Genomic DNA, 24,749 nt, shown 5'->3' with positions numbered 1-24,749 from the left:
AAATAGACTAGTCATTTCTTTTCTTTCAGTTCTACATTTCCTTGCTTTCCTTTTCAATTTTGCAAATTTCCATTTAGAAAGTTCATTTCAGATAGTTTCAATTTGTTTTTTTCAATCACAATTTTAGTTTTTACAGGTACTTTCAATGTGGGGAAAAAGAAACAAAAAAAACCAACCAAAAATATTTCCTTTCATCCCTCGTAGGAGTAGAGATAACTTAGGAAAAAAATTTCCCAATGCCCACACTTCTTTACACAACCAACCTTCTCTCTTCTTCGATGGCTGCAATCAAGAAAAACCCTTAGGTGAACATCCAGACATATTTTAAGAACCTATAGGGGAAGAAGAAGAAGAAAACATTCCTCTTGAGCCAATGGATGAAAACATAAATGATAGGGGAAATGGAGAGAGAATAGAGGGTACCTTCCCCATTCAGGAGACCAATGGGGACACCAAAATGAAGAATATAAGTACTTCAGCCCTACCTCACTTCCATGGTCTGACTACAAAAGACCCCGACACCTTCTTGTTTGAGTATGCTGTCATTTGTCGAACTTATGACTATGCAGAAGATGAGAAAAAGTTGAAACTATTCCCTTCTCCTCTCAAGGACGCAGCATTGCACTGGTTCATGGGATTACTTGGTAATAGCATCACAACTTGGGCTCAGATGCAGCAGGCCTTTAACAACAAGTATCAAGACTATTGTAGGTCAAAAGATACTAAATAAGAAATCTTCCAAATGACCATAGAAAGTGATGAGTCACTAGAAGACTATGAAGAGAGGTTCCAGCTTAGCTACAAAAGGCCAGGTGTACACTTGACCCTGAGTCTCTAAAGTTGGTCCTGCTGAGGGGAATTCAGGAAGACCTTTTAGACACCCTCCATCTACTAACCGAGGGAGACATCTACCAACTATCATATGAGGACATTAAGACTGTTTTTAGAAACCATTATAGAGCAGCCAAAAAGAAAGGTAGGGGGAGTCAACCCATAGCTAATACCTCTTCTTCCAATTCATCCATTAAAGGTGAAATTGGAAACATGCTGAGAGACTTCAAGAGTGAGATGCTACAAACTCTTTCCATGCAAATGGATACCTTACATATCAAAAGACAACAAGAGGAAGCAGAGAGGGCTTTGGCCATTTTTTGACCTAGATGCACCAGGAGGCATCCTAGGAATGAATGCCCATTGAACTCTATAGGGGTTTGTTCAGTCTGTGAAGAAGATCATTCTACATATGAGTGCCCTTCCTTGCTTGGACTTAAAGCTATATACCAAGGGGTCGAAGGAGTCACTGAATAGATCTATTACATAAACCAAAGGAGGCCGCATGGACCTAGACCATACCATCAGGGGATGTAAGGGACATCTTAAGCATACTACAACTCCAACCAAGTCACCTCCATACCTTCTTGGGGCCCCCCTACTCATCCTTCCTGGTCCACGCCTCCTCCTTGGTCCTTCACATCTCAATATCATGCCCAACCAACCACCCATTCATTTCAATCCTATGCTCATCCGCAACCTCAGTGGAATGCATCTCATCAGGGGTGGAGGCCCTAGTACAACTCTCTTCCTACTCTTCTGCCTCGACCACCTACCTAACCACAACTGTTACCTTCTACTCCACCAAGGCAACCCCAAATGCCTGCCTAGCCAAATCCGAATCCAAACAACAGATAGGCTTAGCAAGTGTATAGTGGGGAACCATCATGCCCAACTTATGCTATGGAGATTCAAAAAATTAACTTATGATCCAGGAAATTTCTCCCAGATAGCCAGCTTCCACCTAGGGAGGTTGAGGAAGATAAAGAGGAAAGTGAACCTAAAGAAAATCCACCCTTTCCTGAGAGACTATCCATGACAATCCAGCCTATGCCAGAAGAGACTGAGCTCCTGGGAGAATTGAAACATTTATGTGTGAAGATACCACTTCTCCAAGCCATAAAAGATGTGCCTATCTACAATAGGTTTATCAAAGAGAAGTTCTTTAGGCATCCAGGAAGGCGCAAGAGAGATGCCCCAACCATCAATGTCATAGGACAATTGTTTGACCTGATGTTGGGGCAAATAATCTGTCCAAAATATCTGGACCCTGGAAGCCCAGTAGTTGATGTCCAAATCAATGGCACAATGGTCCCACATACCTTGATTGATCTAGGAACTGCCATTAATGTGATGACAAAGGACAAAATGCTCTAACTTAACCTCTAAGGCTCCTTGAGGAAGACCATGACAGTGCTGCAGCTAGCAGATCGCTCCACAATGACCCCTGAGGGGATTGTGGAAGATGTGATGGTCTCCATTGATTCTTGGGAGTACTTTGCTAATTTCTTAGTTCTCTAGCCAAAGGAAAAGCTCACTGGGTATCCTATCATTCTTGGAAGACCCTAGTTGGCTACAGCCAATGCCTACATCAGTTGCCGAGCTAGGAACATGACCCTAAAGAACAGGCACATGTCCAAGTAGTTAATCTTATATCCTCCTACCCAACCCTTGCTAGAACATGATTTACCTCTCTGGTTGGAGGAGGAGGATGAGGATTAATTTTATTCTGCACCACTTTGTATATTAGAATATGCCACATGGGGGGAAACCACAAGATGAGGATGATATGATTGAAAATTTGATTCAAAATCCACCTCCCAATGTATCACCATTAGAAGACATAGTAAGAGAAACCCAAAACAACCCCTCAACTGATCTCTATGTGGCTGACCCCACTTCTCTCTGTGTTAAAAATATAGAGTTCTGCCCAGAAAGAACATTGAAAGTCAATCCATCCCTATCTACTTCCTAGGAGAAGGAGCTATGCAGCATACTAAGAAAACATCTAGATGCCTTCGCTTGGAGTTATAAGGAGATGAAGGGAGTGCACCCTTTAGTATGCACTCATCATATATACATCAAGGAAGATTGAAAGCCAGTCAGGCAGCCTCAAAGGAGGATGAACCCAACACTTAAAGATATTGTTAAGGGAGAAGTGCAGAAATTTCTTAATGCATGATTCATCTATCCCATCTCTGATAGTGAATGGGTCTCTCCTTTGGTGCTAGTGCCAAATAAAAATGGTAAGTGGAGAATCTGTGTCAACTATCAAGAATTGAACAAAGCCACTAAAAAGCACCATTTTCCTTTACCTTTCATAGATCAAGTGTTAGACAGTTTGGAAGGGAAAAAGTTTTTCTCCTTCCTAGATGGATTTAACAAGTACAATCAGAATCAAATCAGCCTAGAAGACCAAGATAAGATCACTTTCACTTGTCCTTGGGGTACCTTTGCATATTGGGTCCTTCCTTTTCATTTTTGCAACACTCCAGCCACTTTCCAACGAGCGGTATTGAGTATATTTTCTAAACTGGTTCATGATGCAGTAGAAATATACATGGATGATTTTACTCCTTATGGCTTTGACTTTCGGGAAGCTTTATCTAACCTAGGAAAATTTCTAGATAATTGTATTGAGATGAACCTGTCCCTCAGTCCAGAAAAATGTGAATTGTTGATGATTTAAGGGACTGTGCTAGGTCATGCAATATCTCAACAAGGACTGTAGGTGGACCCCAACAAAATTGCCATCATCCAAAGGGTCCCACCTCCTCAAAAGGTGAGAGATGTCAGAAGCTTCCTAGGCTTAGCTAGATATTATAGGAGATTCACTAAAGACTTTAGCATGTTAGCCTATCCTTTGTTTCACCTCCTAGGCAAAGATGTTGAGTTCATATGGTCAGAAAACTATCAAGAAGCCCTAGATACCTTGAAGAGAAATCTAGTGACTGCCTAAATTCTTAGAGGCCCAAACTGGGTCCTACACTTTCACATTCATACAGATGCCTCGAAAAAAGCAATAGGAGCAGCCTTAGGAAAAATTGATGAAAAGATACCTTATGCCATATACTTTATAAGCAAAAACTTGTCAGAGGCAGAGTTAAACTATACAGTGACTAAGAAGGAACTCCTAGCTGTCATGTATTCCTTAAACAAATTCAAACATTATATCACAAGCTATCAAACCTTTGTGCACACTGATAATGTTGTAATTAGATATTTAATGAACAAACCAGATGTAAATGCTTGCATTATTAGATGGTTGCTTTTACTGCAACAGTTTGATCTGACCATTATTGATAAGCCTAGTAAAGAGAATGTTTTTGTTGACTTTTTATCTAGAGTAAATTTTCCTGCAGGTGAAGAAGGAATGGTGGATGACCAAATGCTAGATGAACACCTATTTGCTATATCAGTACTCTCTCCATGGTTTGCTGATATAGCAAACTACTTGGTTTCAACATAGTTCCCACCACACCTATCCTCAAAAGAGAAGAGCAAGATAATAAGGAAAAGTGCCCCTTTCACCTGGATTGGAGGCAATCTCTTCAAACTTGGCCTAGATCAGATCTTGAGAAGATGTGTCAGGGAGGAGGAAGTATTTGACATCCTCTTGACTTGTCATAACAGGCCTTGTGGAGGTCATTTCGCAGCAAAAAGAATCGCCTTCAAGATATTGCAAGCAGGCTACTATTGGCCCACTCTTCATCAGGATGTGAGGAGATACATGAGCTAGTGTGATTGGTGTTAGAGGATGAGGAAACCCACTCCAAAGGATGAAATGCCCATGCAACCTCAAGTGACCTTTGAGCCATTTGAGAAGTGGGGCATGGACATTGTGGGGTCTATCAACCCCCTTCAAAGCAGAAGCAGTACATCATTGTGTGCACCAACTACCTGACAAAGTGGGCGGAGACAAAAGCAATCAAAGAAGTGACAGAGGATAAAGTAGCTGAGTTTTTGAGGGAAAACATATTCCACAAGTTTGGGTATCTAAGAGAGTTGGTCATAGAACAAGGTAGTCAGTTCACTTCCAACCTGATTGAAGACCTGCTCAAACATCAGAAGATCAAGCACAGGACTTCCAACCCTTACCATCCACAGGCCAACGGGAAAGTGGAGGTCACTAACACAAAATTGGAAGGGATCCTAACCAAGGTAGTGAGTAGCAGTAGAAAAGACTGGGCATACAAATCAGTTGAGGCCACTTGGCCCTACAACACAACATGGAAGACCACCAACAGGTTCACACCCTATGAACTGGTCTATGGGAAGAAGGCTTTGCTGTCAATAGAGTTTAAATTCAATACCCTAAGGATGGTAGCTTAGCTGGACCTAGACCTCAGATACACACAGAAGGAGAGATTACTTCAGCTCAATGGATTGGATGAATACAGATTGCAAGCCCTTCTCCATACAGTGATAGTTCAACTTTAGAGAAAGATATGGCATGACAAAAATATCAGGGAGAAGCAATTCCAAGAGGGAGATTGGGCACTACTCTATGATTCAAGATATAAGGATTTCAAAAGCAAACTGAGGACAAGATGGCTGGGACCCTACACTGTGGAGAAATGCAATGACAATGGTTTGGTTCTGATCAAAACCATTGATGATAAAGCCATCCCCATGCTTGTCAATGGACATCGATTGAAAGTTTACAAGAAACCCCTCTGCAAGTGAGAGTTTATTGAAGATTTGAATAAAACAGTGAAGGTAGTGGACCATGTCTTAGCTTCCACTTCACCCACTCACTGAAGAAAAAAGAGAAAAAATAAGGACTCAAGTGAAAACCTCCATGAGGCGATTGAGTCCCATCATTGGGTTGAAAACCTCTTCTGAGGCGGCCCAGTGATGTCAAAAAAAAAAGGGGAAAAGAATAAGATCCTTGGGTGAAAATCTCCCTTGGAGGCACCCAGGGTAGGCAATTAAGGTGAAAACCTCTCTGAGGCACCCTAGTTGTTTTTCAAAAAAAAAAAAGAGAGAGAAAGAAAAAATTAATTTTTATTGCATTGCTAGTTTGCAGGAGGACTATAAGGAGCAGAATAAGGTGCCAAGGGGACCCTGACATTCATACCACCATCCATCTCATCTTCTCCACACCTTCATCCATCATTTTTGGCATCTCTTTCACCCCACTGTACCTCTTCTTCCAAAACTATGTTTTCTACAGGAGGCTCCTATAGGAATTACAGAGAGCCAAAAGTGTCTATAGAATGCAGTTTAAGGGACAAGAAAAGCTTCATGATGAACCTATAATCTCTCTTACCATCTTCAAACCTCCTTGCCATCATTTCCAAGCCTGCATCACACTCCAAGCATCATTATTATTTTTTTTATTTTTTTCTTTCCTTTCCAAGAAAAAACACAGAAAAATAGTTTTTCAATTTTAAACAAAAAAAAAATAAAAGGAGGAAAAGGCACCATTAAATTTACCTGAAGATTACCTACTATCCCTCCATCATTCATCTATACCTCTGGAATCATTCTTGAGCTCCAAGCATAGGGAAATAGGTAGTTTTAAGGGAAGAAGTAGCTATGGGAGCTCCTGTAGGAATTCCTGTAGCAGCTGATCCCATAGAAGTCTAGCACTAGCAGCAAGGGACAACACATCTGAAGGTTGAAAAGGCACATGTAGCTTAGCTCCAGCAAAAAAGAACCTACAAAAACACACAACAACACATTAGCAAGTAGAGACAACATGCATCAAGGAAAATGAAGGCATGCAGCAGAGAAAGCCACAACACCTCACAGTCAATGGCAGCAAATATGCTTGGATTATAGGCAAGTAGCTATGTCACTCCTCTATCTACATTTGTGTAATTAGGAATCATACAAAGGAAATGATATGGTTGAAATCGAAAGAGGGAAAGGTGGCCAGTTAACTTGGCTACCTTCATTTAGTTGACTCCACTTAACCGAGATATCACCCACACGTGCGCACAGTCAACTCAAGCAAAAGATGCGAAGGACAGGTAGTGGGAGGAAGAGTTAACTCCAATGCAGTAATGAGGGGATGATTATGAGGGGGGTCATGATGACCAAGCAAGTGGGGACCAACGGTCCTAATCTGGGCAACATACACCTTGCTAGCTCAGCACTCATAACCGAAAACAACCATAAAAGGTAATGAGAACTCCTCCCCGTGCATTCTCACCACCTTTTCTTCAATTTCTCCTCATAACTCAGCCACACAGTAGTCTTCTTATGCCCCCATAGCCTCGTATCCACCATCCTCCATCGATTTCCTCCATATTTTTTCTCTCGGCATTTTCTACAGGAGCACCTATAGGAAATCTACAGGAGGGACAACGGGCTTCTACAGGAGGGGCAGTGAGTCATTTTGAAGGGAAGAAACGTGATTTTTGGCACGAATTTCAGTCTAAAGAGGTAGGGTTCATGAATGCCCTCTGTTGAATATCAAAATGTGAAAGATTTGGTCTCAAATTGAAGATAAAATGAGTCTTTAAGAGGGTAGAAATACATTAAAAAAAAAAACATGTTTTTTTTTTTTTAAAACACAGTCCCCTCTGTTTTTCTATTTCACTCAAAATTCTTTGTCTCCACCTCCATATCTAGTTTTTCAAAAGAAGTATAGGCAGTATGACAGGAGGGTTTATGAGAAAAGAGCCCACTAACTCCACTAGACTCCATTCACATCCTCAAGTGGTGGAAATATTTACAAGGGAAAACTGGATGAATTTCTTTGAGAAGTTTAGAGAGTTTGATGATGAAATTGCCCATGAATTTTCTCTCTCTTTGGTCCCTCACACAAGAACTTATGCTACTGTAACCACTAGAGGTCTCTCCATTGAAATAACCCCTAAATTCATTAGTAGGGTCACTACCCTTCTGTTTTCGGGAAAATTAGTATTTCTAAGAAATGCTAACCCTCTAGGTTTGGTAGCCAACCTAGAAACAACAGTTAAAACAACTCACTATTTTTCCTATGAATGACAGATAATAGAAAGGTTATAAGGAGCCAACCTATAACTTCCACTTGATTCCTCGCTTGCTCTCTCTTTCCTTTGGACGATCTCGTTACTCCTCCCCATACTTAACATGCTTGGAGAGTACCTGCGCAATTACAGAAACATAGACCCGTGAAAGCATAATGATCCATAATTCATAAACATCACAAAATTGAAAGTATGATAAACATATAATTGCATTGAAATATTACACAATCATAGGAGAAAAATCTTGAAAAGTTTTATTACTAGAAAGAATGATTACAACCCATAAGTTCAATCCAGTGCCATCCTTCCAGCTTCAAACCTTCTTCACCTCATGAGAAGCAAGAAATTCCGACATTACAACAATACTTCACCTCAATACTAAAACCATCAACGCTTCCTTATCACTCAAAAATATTCAGCCTCTAGATCTCTTGGATGAGGGATCCATTTATAGATGAGTGAAGGAGGTTGAGTCATTATGATGATGATGAATTCCTTTCTATTTTTAGGAATTGGTTCCATGAAAGAGGGAAATAGGTGGATGTTTCCTAGTTCCTTTAGTCATCTTTGGGTGAACTCAGAGGGGCAGATGGCATAGGAGAAGCTTCTAGAGGTTTCCATGAGTAACTGATTCTTCAAACTCTCCCGAAATTTTGTCTAAGCTCGACCATCACACCCTAAAGAGGGCCAAACTGCGATGCATAGCACTTGGACAGTGTGGCACCTGCTATGCATAGCACCCTAACACAGGGCTTTCTGCAATGATCCCTTTTAGGCACTTTTTGGATGAATTTTGTGATGGAACTTTTGGGGAATGAGGCATTCAGAGGACTAAGTTTCTTTAGGGCATAAAAAAACTATATTAGGGGTTGATGAACCCTAATATCATCGACATGTGAGTTGGGGTTGATGTGCCCAAATATGTCTATAACAGTTGCCCCCTAAAGCATGAGGTCGTAAACATCTATGTTGGGTGAAATGCTTTATGATGAGGATCAGAAGTTTCGAATTGGAAGGTGACCTACATCAATTACAATACAATACATCATGATAATCCGATTTTCTTCATGAACTAGCCGAGGGAAGCATTCCCATGCTCAGCTTATAAACTTTCATTACATGTACATAGATCAGATAGTCATCTGCAGATATAGACTTGATTCTACAGATATAGATTTGTGATCCATGATTAGAATGACCATCTACGTAAAGCCTTTGTACATTTGATTTGGTACTCCTGAATATATCACAGCTCGGATGGATGAAACTAGATATGGGGTCTTCAATCTCGATCAATCTTCACTCAATGTACAAGTCTAACCATGTTAATAGATGTTCTAAGGTCGAAAATGAAGAGACATCATCTGATTACCAGGCAATGATGTAGGATGTTAAAAGATGCGAGAGGGATCACCGATAATGATGATGATCCTCAAGGTACTATAGTACATTTCACATGATGTGAATGAATGATCTGATGTCGAACATCATGCAAAATATTTCGGTTGAAGTCCATTGATGTCAACCTGTTGCCAGAAGTGAGAAACTTGCCATTGATGTATACAAGCTTCAAATCACTGAAAGGGTGTTTCCAAGTCAACTTCTTGGATGATGAGCTGATGTCGATAAGAAGCGACTCATCGTAGGAGGGCCTTGATGTATCCCACATCTACAACACGAAACGAAGTAAATGATTTTTGGAGATAAAAATGAACTGATGACACAAGGTTCAAGAATGGCTGTCATGAAAATGAAGGTTTGTAGTATTGCAACAGATGACACTTTAACTAGATGAATTCTCTTGAAAATATCGATGACACTGAGATGAATTGGTAGCGTTGACCCAAAACAAGAGTGATGGATGGTGTGATAGACCAATGGTATGATGACCATCAAACGGAATGCCCCAACCCAGCTTAATCACGGAGATGAAGTGAAAGTGTCATGTTCAAGAGTGACTCGCTACCATAAGTTTTCAAGATTTTTCCCATTTTCCCCAGTCATTGCTAACTAGTACCTCTTTATTTTTTATCAAGCTTGAGGAGGCTAACATATTCTTGTTCTATAATTCGCCCTTTGGGCAAACCCATCGCTATTTGATGTTTTAATGAGTCTAGCAATAGTGAAACTCGGTCTTGTCTAGATGGACAAATTTGTCGTTATTATTTTGATGAGTTTAACGACAAAGATAACTTGATCCTTTTCATGTTTAGAGAGTTTGAAAAGGGATGAAAAGAAAACTTTGTAAGCTCTTTTTTGTAAAATAATTCCTCAAGTCCAAAAAAAGATAAAATAATACCAGAGAGATGTCGTTTCCAATACTTTAACGAGCTGGAATAGACAAGCGCTCAACAATCTTTTCTTATTTAGAGAGTCTGAAAAGAGTTTAAAGAGGACTCTATGGTTTTCTTTTAATTTTTATATCAAAGATCGAAAAGAGAAGGAAAAGTTTGCTTGGTGGTCAAAGATGCTCAATTTGCCATTAGCACATTGGATTCTATTTTCAGTCATTCATCCTACTCAAAACTCCACCAAAGATGATTAAAAATACATGTTCATGGATGAAAAATGAATAAAACCAACTTCTACTTGATTTACATGTAAATGTAAATATAAAAGAAAGTTTTGACAATTCATTTTCACCATTTCATTTCTAACATTGGATTTTGGAGCTCTGAAGTGGTTTTTCCCCCAAACTTCACCAGCTGATTGCGAAAGATTCCATGGATCATTTCTTGCACCGTCAGGACCAGGTAGGAGCTATCCTCATGCTCTTCAATTATATTCCATTCTTTTTCAGTTTTGGGCAAAAAATTTATGTTTTCTAGGCCTCTAGGGTTTAACTTTGCATTTTTAAACCATCACACCTTGTCCCTATAAAAAAGTGCAATGCATCCTAGGCTACTAATAGGAAATCTGCTATGCATAACACTGTCTTCAAAGCACAAGTGTGATGGGCGCAGAAAACTAAGTTTGAACAATTGTTTTTTCATCAAATTTTAACTGATTTTTTCCCAAGTTAGATCCTAACTTATCTAATGATTGTGTTTCAGATATTCATTGGATCAAAATGATGGTTACATGGTGAGAACGAGAACATGAAGAACAAGACATGATTGTTTTACATGACCAGGGCACAGTTGATGCCTTAAAGAACTGTGGGTTGCTGAAGTTCTTCCACTTATCCATCATGCGGCAACAAATAGAGTTGCTGCAGTATCTTGTTCATGCTTGGGATCCTATTGACCAGGTTTTTCATATCAGGGGTAAAGCCATCCCTTTTACCATCGAGGATGTTTACTTTATGACAGGTTTATTGAGGCGAGGTGCCTCTCTTTCACTATCAAGACCCACCAGGGGAGGTGAATCGATGAGAGATTATATTCGTCAATTTTGTCGGGAAGGATCTCAACCCAGTAGAGATGGAAAGATTCATACCCGAGATATTATTGATCGACCTTTGAGAACTATCCTCTTTACCCTTTCTAGATTGGATGGCAATGTGGCTTTACATTTAGCAAATAGATCTTATATGCAATATGCCTTGGAATGCCTGGAACCAAAGGTATTCAACTGGTGTGAGGCAATTCTTCCACTTATGAAAGATCAAATGACCAAAGTGAAGGCTAGAAAGACCAAAAATTTTGGTTATGGGTCTATTTTGATTTTCTTTGCTTTGGAAAGAATCCCGCTTATGCAACCACAGTGCATTTCTCTGGGAGTGCCTAGACCTAGGGAACCACGAATGCAGCGATGGGTAGACCTTATGGCTAGGCATGCTGGCTAGTCACTGATCTCATTTTCCTCCACTTTCTTCAAGTGGTTCAAGCATCAGGAGATGGCCTTTGCGGAATATCCATATGCTGGGATGGATTTCTGTGGCGAACTAGATTTATCATTGCCAGTTGGGGCACAGTGGAGCGCTATTGGTAAATTGATTTAACCACAGTTTCTTTTTGAATTTTCACTTTTTTTGTGTTTTTTGATTGTTAGCAAGGCTAAATGAACTCATATATGTATGCATATATTGGATCGGTTTGACCCGCGGCACGCCCACAGGAAGAAGATGCTCCAATGGAGGGAGCTTTCAGGAGGGTAGTCCTTATAGATTTGGACATAGTAGAGAGCTTGGCTTAGTTGCAAGATCATGTAGAGGGCTTAACCCTTGGTATTCCGGATGTCTGGATTGATGAATTACCCATGAGACTATAGTGCCATACCACTGGTGTGCCAATTCATTGGACGAGGCTCTTGCGTATGATAGCACAGGCAGTGACCTGTTATCATCAGCATAACTAGTCTAGGATGTTTTCTGCATTCATTTTTGAGTTTCTGGGTTAGATGACCAATTTTGTCTTGGACACAAAACTATCTTGTAAAAACTTATATACAACTATCTATTTGACTTTCAGAGTTTTATTATGGTTAAGTGATGAAATCTTGTTCAAATGATGATGTGATTTGAAAAAATGTTTTCTTTACATATGTTGCAAATGTCTATTTAACACATATTTTGCGAGAGATTCATTCAATGTGTTTAAATTTTTGGAAATATGTTGATATTGAATGAATTCAAAATGTCTTTCCAAAATTCGAACTCTAAGGAACATGCGATGAATAGCTGGGTTTCAGACAGAATAGATGGTAGTAAGTTGTAGCACAACAAGTGGTGAGTCTAGCCTAACAATGATCTGGCGTATGCCATGTGAAATGGCATCAGAGAGGGGTTCAATCAACGCGCTATACTCAGCGATATTGTTTGTCGATCGACCAACACATATCCCTCTGAAACTCAGTAACTCGTCGTTTGGAGCAAAGATGGCCCATGCTACAGAAGATAAGTTCTGCGTACTACGACTAGCTCCATTGGCATACCCAACAAATGGTTTCGAAAAGTTCGACATCTGCAAAAAATGTGAAGTGGATTACCTAAAAAAATAAAAAATCTAAAAGAAAACTAAACTAACACACGAAAATGCAATCACAGCATATACATAGTGAGTTTTACTACACTTAATTAAGCATAGTAACGTTTAAGATACAACCTGTTTCAGGGCTGCAACAATGGAATCCCATCATAATCGACTAACTTGTAGGCCCCTTTTTTCAACACACGTTTAACAATATAAGGGCCCATCCATAATGGTTCAAACTTCCCTGCTCCTAGTTTGTCTGAACCCTGATCGTAAAGCAAGACCAGGTCACCTTCCGAGAAGACACGAGGCTTAACATTTTGGTCATATTGTGCCTTGATGTGTTTCTTATGTGCTTCTTTAGCCAATGCAACATCACGACGGGTTTCATCCAAATGGATTAATTCCAAGAAACATGCTTTTTCTTCAGAAGTATCGGGTAGCAGGTTGATTTTGAGGGATGATATTTCACATTGAATGGGTACGAATGCTTCCAAACCATACACCAACTAAAAAGGTGTAAATCCAGTCGCATTTCTCATTGAGGTTCGATATGCCCACAGAGCTGAGTACAGGATTAAATGCCAATTCCGTTTATGGACTCCAATCATTCTTTGTAGCATACGCTTAAGGACTTTGTTGATTGCCTCAACTTGTCCATTAGCTTGTGGATAGTATGGAGTAGAACTATCGTGCGACAGTCCTAATTTGATAGTTAATTCGATCATCATTTGGTTACGAAAATGTGACCCATGATCTATAACTATAGCTTGTGGTATACGGAACCTAGAAACCATATGATTAAAAAAAAGAGAGTAGCCATTTCGCCACTGTTGTTCAATGTAGGCATCGCCTCGGCCCATTTGGTAAAATAGTCAACAACGACTATAATATACCCATGCCCCCCCGCTGAGGTGGGGTTACATGTCATAAAATCAATGCCCCATTCTGCGAATGGGCCAATAGCAATGACTAGATGCTGTGGTGTAGGTGGTAATCTGGTTTTACAATTGAAAATCTGGCAAGCATGGCAACTTCTGATAGTTAGAATACAATCTTTGCATATAGATGGCCAGAAGTAACCAGCTCGTAGGATTTTTTGTGCAGTTGCATAACCAGATAAATGGCCCCCACAAGCACCTGAATGACATTCATTCAAAGCTTTCTTATCTTCCTCATGAGTGAGGCACCTACGTAAAATCATATAGACACCTCGACGATGAAGTGTACCACCAATGATCAGATAATCTTTGGCTTGGTATTGAGTATGTCACTGTTCAGAGTGAGAGGTATTATGCCAAAAATCTTGGGTCTAGAGATAGATCAGTATATCTCCATACCATGCATCACTTGACGAAATCAGAAACAGAGACTCACCCAAGATTGATTCTTCTGATGTTAAATCACTGGAGGATGAGGGAAGATCGCAAAGTAGCTCAACAAAGATGAGAGATTTCTTGGATTTGGATTTGATGAATTCCAAATCAAACTCCTACAAGATGACTATCCATTTAGAATATTCACCCCCTAGCAATTAATGTGACAAGACGTATGTCATAGGGTTGCGATCCGATACAATAGTAGTTTTGTGAAGGAGGATGTAATGACGAAATCTCTGTATGGCTTGAACGACTGCTAAGGCTAACTTTTCAATATATGAATATTTTCTTTCTGTATCATTGAGATTACGACTCATATAATATATAGGATGTTCGATTCCATTTTCTTCTTGAACCAAAACCATACCAATGGTTGTATCTGCAGCAGCGAGATACAGGTAGAAGTCCTTTTGATAGTTCGGGGCATACATTAATGACACTTTAATCAGTGAATCTTTAAGAGCATGAAAAGAAGCTTGCATAACTTGGTCCCAATGGAAGGGTACCCCTTTCTTCAATAGATGTGTATAACCTTTAGCTAGTTCAGCATAGTTTGGAATGAACCTCCTCAGAAAGTTTGCCTTACCTTGAAGTCTTTGTATCTGTAGTAAATTTGAAGGTGGAGGCATGTCAAGTATTGCCTGAACCTTTATTGGATTGAGTCGAATTCCATCTTTCGAGACCGTGAAACCAAGAAATTGATCAGAGCTGACACAAAACACACACTTGTGCAGATTGAGTCTTATCTTGTAGTGTCGACATCGTAAAAATATTGCTCTCAATTGTTGCGGATGATCAGTCCGTTTTCGCGAATGAGTAGGCAAATCGTCAAGATAAGGTTGAACAATGTGTTTGATGTCATGGAAGGCATAATTCATTGCCCTCTGAAATGTGGCCCCTACATTTTTCAAACCAAAGGGTATCTTTCGATATGTGAATGTTCCCCACGGACATGTAAAGGCAGTTTTTGATTGGTCTTGTGGGTGGATATTGATTTGATTGTAGCCAGAAAATCCATCCATGAATGAGAATATTTCACATCCGGCACATTCGTCAATAATCTGGTCGATAAAAGGTATAGGATAGTTGTCCTTTGGACATGCTTGGTTTACATCCCTATAATCGATGCACACTCGAATTGTTCCTTGTTTGTTCATTACTAGAACAATATTAGATACCCAATCGGTAAGAGGTACAGGAAAAATGAAACCAGCATGCAAAATTTTTTCAACCTCTTCTTTAATGGTACCGGCTTTCTTAGGATGAACATCAGGGTACATTTTAATTTCATGCTCAACAATGCTTGAGTCAATGCCTGGCATCTCTTCATAAGACCATGCAAAGTCATCTTGAAATTCGTGGAAAAGAGCAGAGTAATCATCTAGTTCCAAAGAGGAACAAGACTTTCCAACATGGATATTTTCTACAATGTTAGGCTTGGTTGAAACATTAATAGAAATTGTTTCTTCTATGTTAAACAAATTGCGCTCGAAATCTATAGTATTGACAGAATTTGACAAGAAATCAACGATTGATGGGTGATTAAGTTCATTTGAATAATCTTCATTGTTATCTCGAAGGTGGGAATGATGATGATGATCTTCCCACGGCATCTCTCCTATCATCATTGATTGGATGGTTCCTTCATCTGTAGAATGTATATGTGAAAAAGGATCGAAAGAGGTACAATATTCTAATGACCTATCTACCCATACAATTGTGGAGTGTAGATCAGGATTTTCCGCATAAGCCCAATAGATTGATTTCTATAATGATTCGATGGGGCTTGGTGGCATTTCTTCTCCATGATCATCACTTTCAAAGTAGTTGGAATTCTTCTTAAAATCAGATGATGAAGAAGAAATCATGTTGCAGGTCTCCACTCTTGCTACTTTCGTGAAACCAGATGGAGACGGAAGAGTAAAAGTACTCATCAGGGAAGGATCTTTTAAGAGACCTACTCCAACATTTTAAAGTGATTGTGAATTTCCATGAATCAAAGGAATGCTTCCTGTAGCCTAAGAACTATTGGCAAAGAAGGCTAGTTGATCAATTACCATGATTCAACCCTTGAAGGGAAATTGAATTGTTCAAAAGTATGTGGAAACAATGGTAGCCATTGCATATACCCAAGGCCTTCCAAATAATATGTTGTAATCTAGGAGTCCATCAACTACCTCAACCTCAACATTTACTACTTTGCCCCCTATTTCTACTTGCATGTTATTTAAAATCCCATATGGTGTGTATGTTCTTCCATCGAAAGCTTTTAATTTGGTTGGTGATCGTGACAAGGGTGGAGAACCAAGAGTTTTCTAACAGCTCATGGACATAATGCAAGTACAGGCTCCTTCATCAATAATAGTTCAATGAACTTTTTTATTGAGAGCTTTTACTTGTATTAGAAAAGCTAACTACGCTGGTAACTATGGTGTACATCCTACATGGTTAAAAACCACAAGATTCGAATCTGTAGGATCTATTCCACTTATTGCTGACAATAAAGCTTGCTTTTGGGAGGGATAGTTCTATAACACCTCGAGTGTCAACATAGCAGAAGGTGACTGAGCCATATCTTCCACTATATTATAATTTTGAGCTGCTCAAGCACGAGAATTAAATATCGATTTGTGTACAAATCCCTTTGGCGGCTTAATTGTTAGTTTAGGTGCTATTGGTGGAATAATTTCTGGTGAAGTCGAAGTCGAAGTACTAGGTTTATCAATACCCTGGTTATTCGATGACGATGGATTTCCATAATCTTTATTCCTTGTTGACACCAAAACATCTTTTTGCGAATTTAAAATAGATAACATAAGTACTTGGGATGTGGAAGCATTATCATTTGCAACCAATTGTGTTTTCGAGGATGGAAACGGATCTATCAACACTGCTAAGGTATTCGAAGCTTTAAGAAGTTTAGAGACCTCAGAGCAATGCGGACAGTCTCATGTAAAATGCTCGTCATTACATATCAGACATGGATAACGAGGTTTCCTAGCCGTGGCAAGGGATTCAGAAGATTTGTCAAGAGTGGAATTCTCTTGTTTCATTTTGTTATTCTTCCCTTTCTTCTTACCTCCTAGTTGCTTGAGATTTTTTCCTTTGTTAGATGACACAACATTAATCTCCAAGGCAAGAGTGTTTTCAGATGTATTTGCATTTTGGTTGGAAATAGCAAGAGATTGACCAGATGGTCCCCTTGCTGTCTACGTGCTTGAGGAACCAATCATGCCGTCGCCGGCATGAGATTCCCTACTCAATTTTGGAGGTGGTGGAAAAGTGAAAGATGGTCTAGGTGCATCTAGAATCTTATCATAGAGTGTGCCTGATTGTGTATAAATCAAATCTAAGTATTGAGCATGAGAAATGACTTTCTCCTTTGTGACAACTTGTCCTTTTTCCACATCCTCGGTGATTGATGGTAGCAAGGACTTTATAAACCACTCAACTAAAAGCTGATCAGGAACATATGTCCTAACCATTCGACGACAACACCGCCACTCATGAATATGATCTGATATATGGGTGGAGGTAGTCTATTTAAATTTGGTCAAGAGTTCTGTTCCGGTTTTGTATCGGATAGGTAACTGAAATTGGGTTAAAAAGGTAGTGGCTAAAATGGTGAAGTTATCAAAAGAAGCTCTAGGCAATTCAATATACCATTGGCCAGCTGGACCAGTGAGCATTATTTGGAAAAGATGAAGTCTAATCAAATCATCATTCAAGGTATTTGATCAACACCATAAATGAAAAGTCATTACGTGATTCGATGGGTCTTCTCTAGGATTTCCATTAAACTTTGGAATGTCAGAGGGTAACTTATGTGGAATCACCAGCCACCAAGGCGCATATGCAATGGGATCATTAGTAAGATGGTTTAAATTTGGTAATTCTAAAGTTGCTACAAATGGCAACTGTCGATTCAAGTCAGGTTGAGCATACCCAGGATAAGATGGAATCACCTTTGCAACAGGTCTTTGCATACCAGCATAGGGAATTTGTGTTTGGTAACCTTGGTAAGGTTGTTGGACAAAACCAGTATAAGGTGGTTGTTGATAACCACATTGAAATTGCAGTTGTCCATAACCTGCAAAGCCTTGTTGCCCAGATCCTTGGTAAATTTGATATTGACCAAAACCAGTTTGAGCCTATGAACCAAGTCCAAATTTGGGTTGGGACTGTTGGAATTGGGTTTGTTTGAAATGTGGCAGCCACGGTTGTTGAAACAACTGTTGCTGCCTAGTAATGAGAGATTGACCAAGTTGTGGATCAATCATACCAGTGTAAGCCTGGGTCACTCCAGATAGAGGTATACTAATTTGCGACTACTGCTGGGTCCCAGAGACAAGTGGTTGTTGTATGGAAACTTGAGAAACTTGAACTTCTTGACTTGAAACTTGTGGTTGCAAGGAAGAAGGATCAGTTTGTACTAGTTGAGATACAACAGTTTGAGCTTGCGACTGTGGCACAGTAGTAACAACAAGAGTAGTAGGAATATTAGACACAGGTTGCATTGGTTGTGTCGGATACACAACTCTTGTTTGATTTTGCAGTACTGGTTGCCGTTGACAAACTCAAACTCTAGCTTGGTTTGAATACTGTGGGAAATTACCATATGGTTTTCCCCCGGAAAAGGGAGGAAATGGTGAATAAGCATATTGCTCACCATATGGTGGCAATCTAGTATTTAATGGATATACTGGTCTTTATTGACTAGACTGCCCAAAATGATACTGATGTGTAGGATCAAATTGTTGATTTCCCATTTGAGAAAAAACAAGAAAAATTTCAGACGAGTTTATGGGTGTTGACCATGATGCAGAAGCAACCCCTGAATGGGTTCCAGATAGGGATTGATAACCAACTGGAACAGATGACTCACCATATAGGTGTGACTCAGTTGTGGAAGAAAACATCGAGGGAGTGACAACAGAAGATTCTGCTGTTGCTGCATCAAATGATACAGTCTTGGATGCTGATGGTTGTTCAGCCATAGTTAACTGGCCAAAAACTGTCCTAAAGATTCAACGGGAACTTGAAAAGAAATAGGAGTGGATGAAGCAAAGTAATCAGGAGTAGCAAGATAAAGATTAATACCAGTTCCAAAATTAAATGGGGTGCCAGATGTGGAATCCTCTACTATTTCTTCTATGGCAATCAAACCAGGTGGAAGAGGTTGACCGTCAGGTCCATAAAATATTTCTGGTGTCGATGAATGTGTAGTTTTAACAATGACTGATGTGGGTGGAGTAACAACTTTTGAATGTTGAAATTCAAAGTCCAGGTGTTCAGGTAAGTGAACAAAAGTTTTAGGGAGGTTCCTGAACAACTCCTGGTTCATATGTAACCTTGGTTCAAACTAGGATTGGTTCCGGACCAACTCCTGATGGAGTTGTTTCAGATTCAGAAGTACTTCTTGGTTGAACAATTTCAAATTGAGGATCAATTTGTTGTTGGACAACCTTGGTTACTGTTACACTAGGATCAGTACTAATGTCCTCAGGTAACTATGAAACTTCCTCTTTTGGAATAGAGGTACCAGAAATAATTGGAGTAACTTGAGTCCCTGAAGATGTTGAAAAGATTGTTTCAAACAACCTAAATGAACTAGACTCGGTTAAACGAGACCGCTTTGTCCGAATTGGTGTTGCCTCAGGAGGCAAAGACGATTGACTTGCTAATCTCTGTGAATGATGGGGTTTGGATTGAATTTCCTACACGATTGCGGATTACTTTCTCAACTTAAAACTCAAATAAGGAAAAAGTATTTTATTCGTGGTCAATTTAATTTTAACGATGCTTGGACACAACTTCACTTTTTTAGTTTTAAAGAGTCGAGAAAAAGTAAAAGATTACTCTAGTTGCCTTCAATTTTTAATGAGTTTGAAAGGACAAGTGCTCAGATTATCCTTTTACTTCTTGTTACGCAGTAAATTGTCACTGTCTCCTTGTCAGTCTCCCTACTGTGTCATGAAATCAAATGCACCATGCTCATGCTCTTTTAACTGGCCAAATGACCCACTTTGCCAAAGTTTATTTCATCAGCGCGACTGTTATTAAAATAACCGCGCTGACTGGCGGCTGATAATGCAACTGATGCGCTGCCAGCGCGGAAGCACACGGGTTTTCCGCGCTGGTCGAATTTCATGAGCCAGCGCATCCTATGCTTGCACTAAGTCGCGCTGACACAGCCTGCTCAGTTATTAAGATGCGCTGTCAGCGCCCCAGTTCAATGTTACACCCGCGCTGATCCAGTTTGGGCGAATTTGTTCTAACAGCTAGCCTTCCAGATAACTCCAGACCTGGTTGTTAGCCTTGTGAGTATCGCCCTCCCTTCTATGGCACGTCTGTTCATCATTTGGAACCACCTTCCTTTGAGATAAGCTCATCTTCCCACCATTTGTGGAGACTCCTTCTCCTATTTAAATCTCCACCATTGCCATGAGCAGCTAGTTTGGATAGTGTGGAATTCATAGTGCTTAGAGTGCTGCTGCTAATAGGTAGTTGGTGTGACAAGTGTGGATTTGCTAGAGGAAGCTTAAGGAAGGTTGTGAGTATTGCTTGTGTGAGAGAGAGCTTTTGTTTTGGGAGAATCTACCTCCAAGGGTGAATGCTTAAGAGACTTGCTGGCTGGACCCTCTAGAGAAGGACTCAACGTCAGAACTTTGGTTGTACCTTTCTCTGTTATTGATTAATAATAGATGACTACTGTTATGGTTCCATTCTCATTTGTCTTCGTAATGGTTAATGTGAATTACATCCTTTCTGACTGATGTATAATTGCTTTTATTAGATTTCATGCTTGTGTTTGTCTTTCTCTTCGTGTGTGCAGGTATCTATTCACGGAGATCGTGGAGGATCGTGACCGGCCAAAGCGAAGGAGCGAGAGCGGCATCTCTTCATCAAACGATAGCATTGGGATCCAAGTAGGTGTTCATTGCCTCTCTTTTATTTGCAATTAGGAACTTGCACAGTAGCATTGATTGATTGTTGCTAGACCCATTCTGGGCTAGTAGGGATCGCCTCTATCCGTAGAGGGGATTTACCTCTCCAACAATTTGGCGACTCCGCTGGGGAGCTGGCCTTTGTCCCTTTTCATTCATTCTTGCTTTGAGTTTGCTTGATTGCTCTCTCTTTGAAGATTAGGGGTTAGTCTTCTGCTTTTGGATTTCCTGGTTCAATCTGGGAAGTGCTTTAATTGTTTGAAGAACCCTTGCCCTGGTTTGGAAGCTTTTAGCTTGATTCTGCTTGTTTTTTAGCCTCAGCGCGTTTTTAATTGAAACAGTCGCGCTGACATCGCCTGCCTGTTTCTTGGGTCTCGCGGTCATCGCGCTTTCTCATTAAACATGCGCGACGGTTCTGAAATCGAACCAGCACGGATAACCCGTGTCCTTCTGCGCTGACAGCACATTGTTGTTACGCGTGACTTTTGGTCAGCGCATTGTTGCTGAGCCATACCCACGCTGATCCTGTAGAATTCAATTTGTTCCAATTCTTCCTCCTGGGTCTGTTGGTTTGACTATTCCCTGTTCTTTTCACCTGGTTTATCACTTGTTTTTCATTGTCTGGATATTGAAGAACTTGCTTTGGGAAGTCTTGTTGGGCGGACCTCGTTTTGTGTCCGGTGACCTAGTGTTATCATCCCGTTTTCGCTGGATTGATTTTGTTTTATCACTCGTTCACAAAGATCCGTTGCTACTTGCCTTTGCTTTTACGAAAACCTTTCTCTTTTGCTTTCTTTGCTTGGTTGTTTAGGTGATTGTCCTCGAACCAGTCCTTGGATTGTTTCGATTACTTCTCGCCACCCAGACACAGATTACAATTGCTTGGGTTCAACCAGCTCTTTTCACGCTTGTTGTGTTTTTCATTGAGTGATTTTGTTTCCCTTTACTCGGTGTTGCTGTCTCTCAAAATTCATTTTAAGTGCATTGTGCCATTGAAAAAGAAATCGAACTAATATCTTTTGCATTCAATAGTTAATGAAAGGAAGAGCATTTTATTGATTTGTGTTCTCAAAAGAAAAGTCTCGTTTCTTTGCCATTAGCTGCATTAGATTGTTTGATTGTTTGAGTTCATTTTGTTTGATTGAAAACTCTTAACCCTCTCATAGTTAGAATTCATCGAACGAAATGGTATTCTTTGGCATGTAGTTTGCATCTAGGTAATTGTGAGAGATCGCACGATAGGGCCTGAAACCGAAACTTAATTCAAGATCAACCATAAAATAAACTGAATAAACCTAAAAACACATTGGAACTTAACGCAAACATCTAGAGGTCTAGGCTAGAGACGTGTTCCGGCGTCTTTAAACATAGTCACTGTTGTTTCACATTACGGTTGGGTGATCCCTCCTTCTGTGACTCGATAGTGGTCTAACACGGATTGTGCTCCCACGTACCGTCGCGTATATAGGGAGACCCCACTAGGCTTTTATCCTTGATCCATAGGAAGCTGAGTCTGCCGCCTTGCGAACCGTAACGCACCGAACACAGCATTCGGGAAGATTGACTGCAGTACGGAAAGTCCTTGGTTCTCATACGATTGCCAAGGTGTATAAGCAGTTTTATGGATTGCTTGGTAAACCCTTTGCCTAGAATCTCCAGAGCAGTCACTTTTGATCCTTTTCGGACTCCTTAAAAGAAAAGGTGCCAGTGAGCATCTTGTCACTTCGTGCTCATTAAACATTCGAAGGAGACTAGAGTCATCTTTTCGTCCTTTTCTCGACTCTTGAAACATGAAAAGGTCAAGTTTAGTTCCTGTGTCTTAAAAAAAATTTCGGCTACGATAACATCACCTGGTTAGATCTTGTGTGCGTTAGCTTGAGTAGGCTTCTTTTTTTTTACCATGGAAACTTTTCCGGGGTTCACCAACCCAAGTTCCCCTCCTGACGGGAATCCTGGTCATTTCCCTCCTCTCGGGAATGTTGGTGCTCCTTATATGGCAACGTTATCCCTTCCGGGGTTAACTGTTGGGTTGCCTGTTTGGTTGTTTTCAACCTCTTTGGTCCCTACCGTGTCGGCTGCTAGTCCATCAGTCCCTCCACCTGAACAACATCATGTTGATCCTAAGGTGGATCTCTCCCCTTCGACGCCTACTTCTACGTCTTCCTCTTGTACTTCGCCTGGTGAAAGTCTTGTTTCGAATAACCAGGTGGCTAAGAAGAAGAAGAAGAAGACCAAGAAGAAGAAGTCTCCTAAGGGAGAGGCTACAAGTACAGCTCTTACTCCGAGTACACCTCAAGTCGGGCCACCTTCTGCTCCTCTGCGGAAGGTCAAGTTTCCTTGTCGATTATGCAAGTAGGACCATCTTCTTCGCGATTGTCCTGGCATTCCCAGGGTACTAGAAGTATGGTCTCGCGATCCAGCCCACCCCTCATCGTCCTCTGAAGCTCATGGCGATGCTACCTTATCAGTTGGTAATGGTAAAGGAAAAGGGAAGATTCGAATCCCCTGTAGACTTTGTGAAGGCAATCATCCCCTTCACCTTTGTCCACTAATGGATAAAGCCTCTGTTGTCTTGGAAGGTCTTACAGCTCCTTCACCCCAACTCCCCGTTGGATATCAACGTCTTTCTGCAGCTGCAGATCATCCGCCTCCCGACAATGAGATTGGTTCACATTCTTCTCTTGTCCAGGCCCCTCTTCCCGAACCCGGCTGTGTCTAGCCTGTTCGAGACCAACCATTGGTCGGAAAGAGTGTCGACTCGAGTCCGCCGCTCACTCACTCTATTTCAGAAGAGGATCACGCCCATGTTCTTCTCGTCTCTTCAGATTCTCCTGAGTCCATAAATGACTCTCCTAACCCAGCTGCTCCCGAAGATTCTCCTTCGGTTCCTTTAGCACATGGGGGCAATCATACGATTCCCCCACCAAGTAGTCTGGTTGCTTCCTTTGATTGGAATCGCCTGATCACCGGTCGCCTTCCATCCCATATGCCATTCCAGGTCACAGTACATGCCTGTGCTAAGGCAGTACCTGGCACTGTTTTGGATGAAGGGGCATCTGTCAGTCTTATGCCTTACACTACTTGGCAAGCTTTAGGTTCCCCGCAGCTTGGGCCAGTCACTCAGAATCTGTTGGCCTTCAACAGAGGAGCCTGTCCATCTCTAGGAGTTCTCCCAAAGTTCCCTATTACTTTGGGAGGAAAAACCGTCTACATAGACGTCTTGGTTACCCAAGGTGTTTTAGACTTTAGTCTTCTCCTTGGTCGCGACTATGTTTACGCCATGGGGGCACTTGTTTCTTCGCTTTTCCGTGTGGTTTGCTTTCCACACGATGGAAGAATTGTGATTATCGATCAATTGTCGTTCGTTAGTCCCCCAATGCCTCCTATGCAGTTGTCGTCCCCTCCTAGTTTTTATCCACCAGTTGTATCTGCCCCACCGCAGATCAACTACGTGGCCACCTACCCTGTGCCTGTATCCAGTGATGACACCATTGTGCATAGTGTCCTGGAGGCATTAGGCCCTGACTTCCAAGATGTGGTCCTTTCACCAGGAGTAACACTCTTGGAAGCACCGACTTCCTATTCATTATGAGGCAGTCTGGTCGGAGCATAGCTCATCTTCCTATGTCAAGCTCCCTAAAAAATGAAATTGGGTTTGGTTGGAGCATAGTTCCTTTCCGGTGTCAAGCTCCTCAAAAAATGAAACTCGGTTTGGTG

Source organism: Pinus tabuliformis, chromosome J, assembly GCF_031772625.1.
Source record: "Pinus tabuliformis cultivar Carrire ecotype Pingquan chromosome J, CPIR1, whole genome shotgun sequence".
Taxonomy (NCBI): Eukaryota; Viridiplantae; Streptophyta; class Pinopsida; order Pinales; family Pinaceae; genus Pinus; species Pinus tabuliformis.
This window is presented reverse-complemented; position numbering follows the sequence as displayed.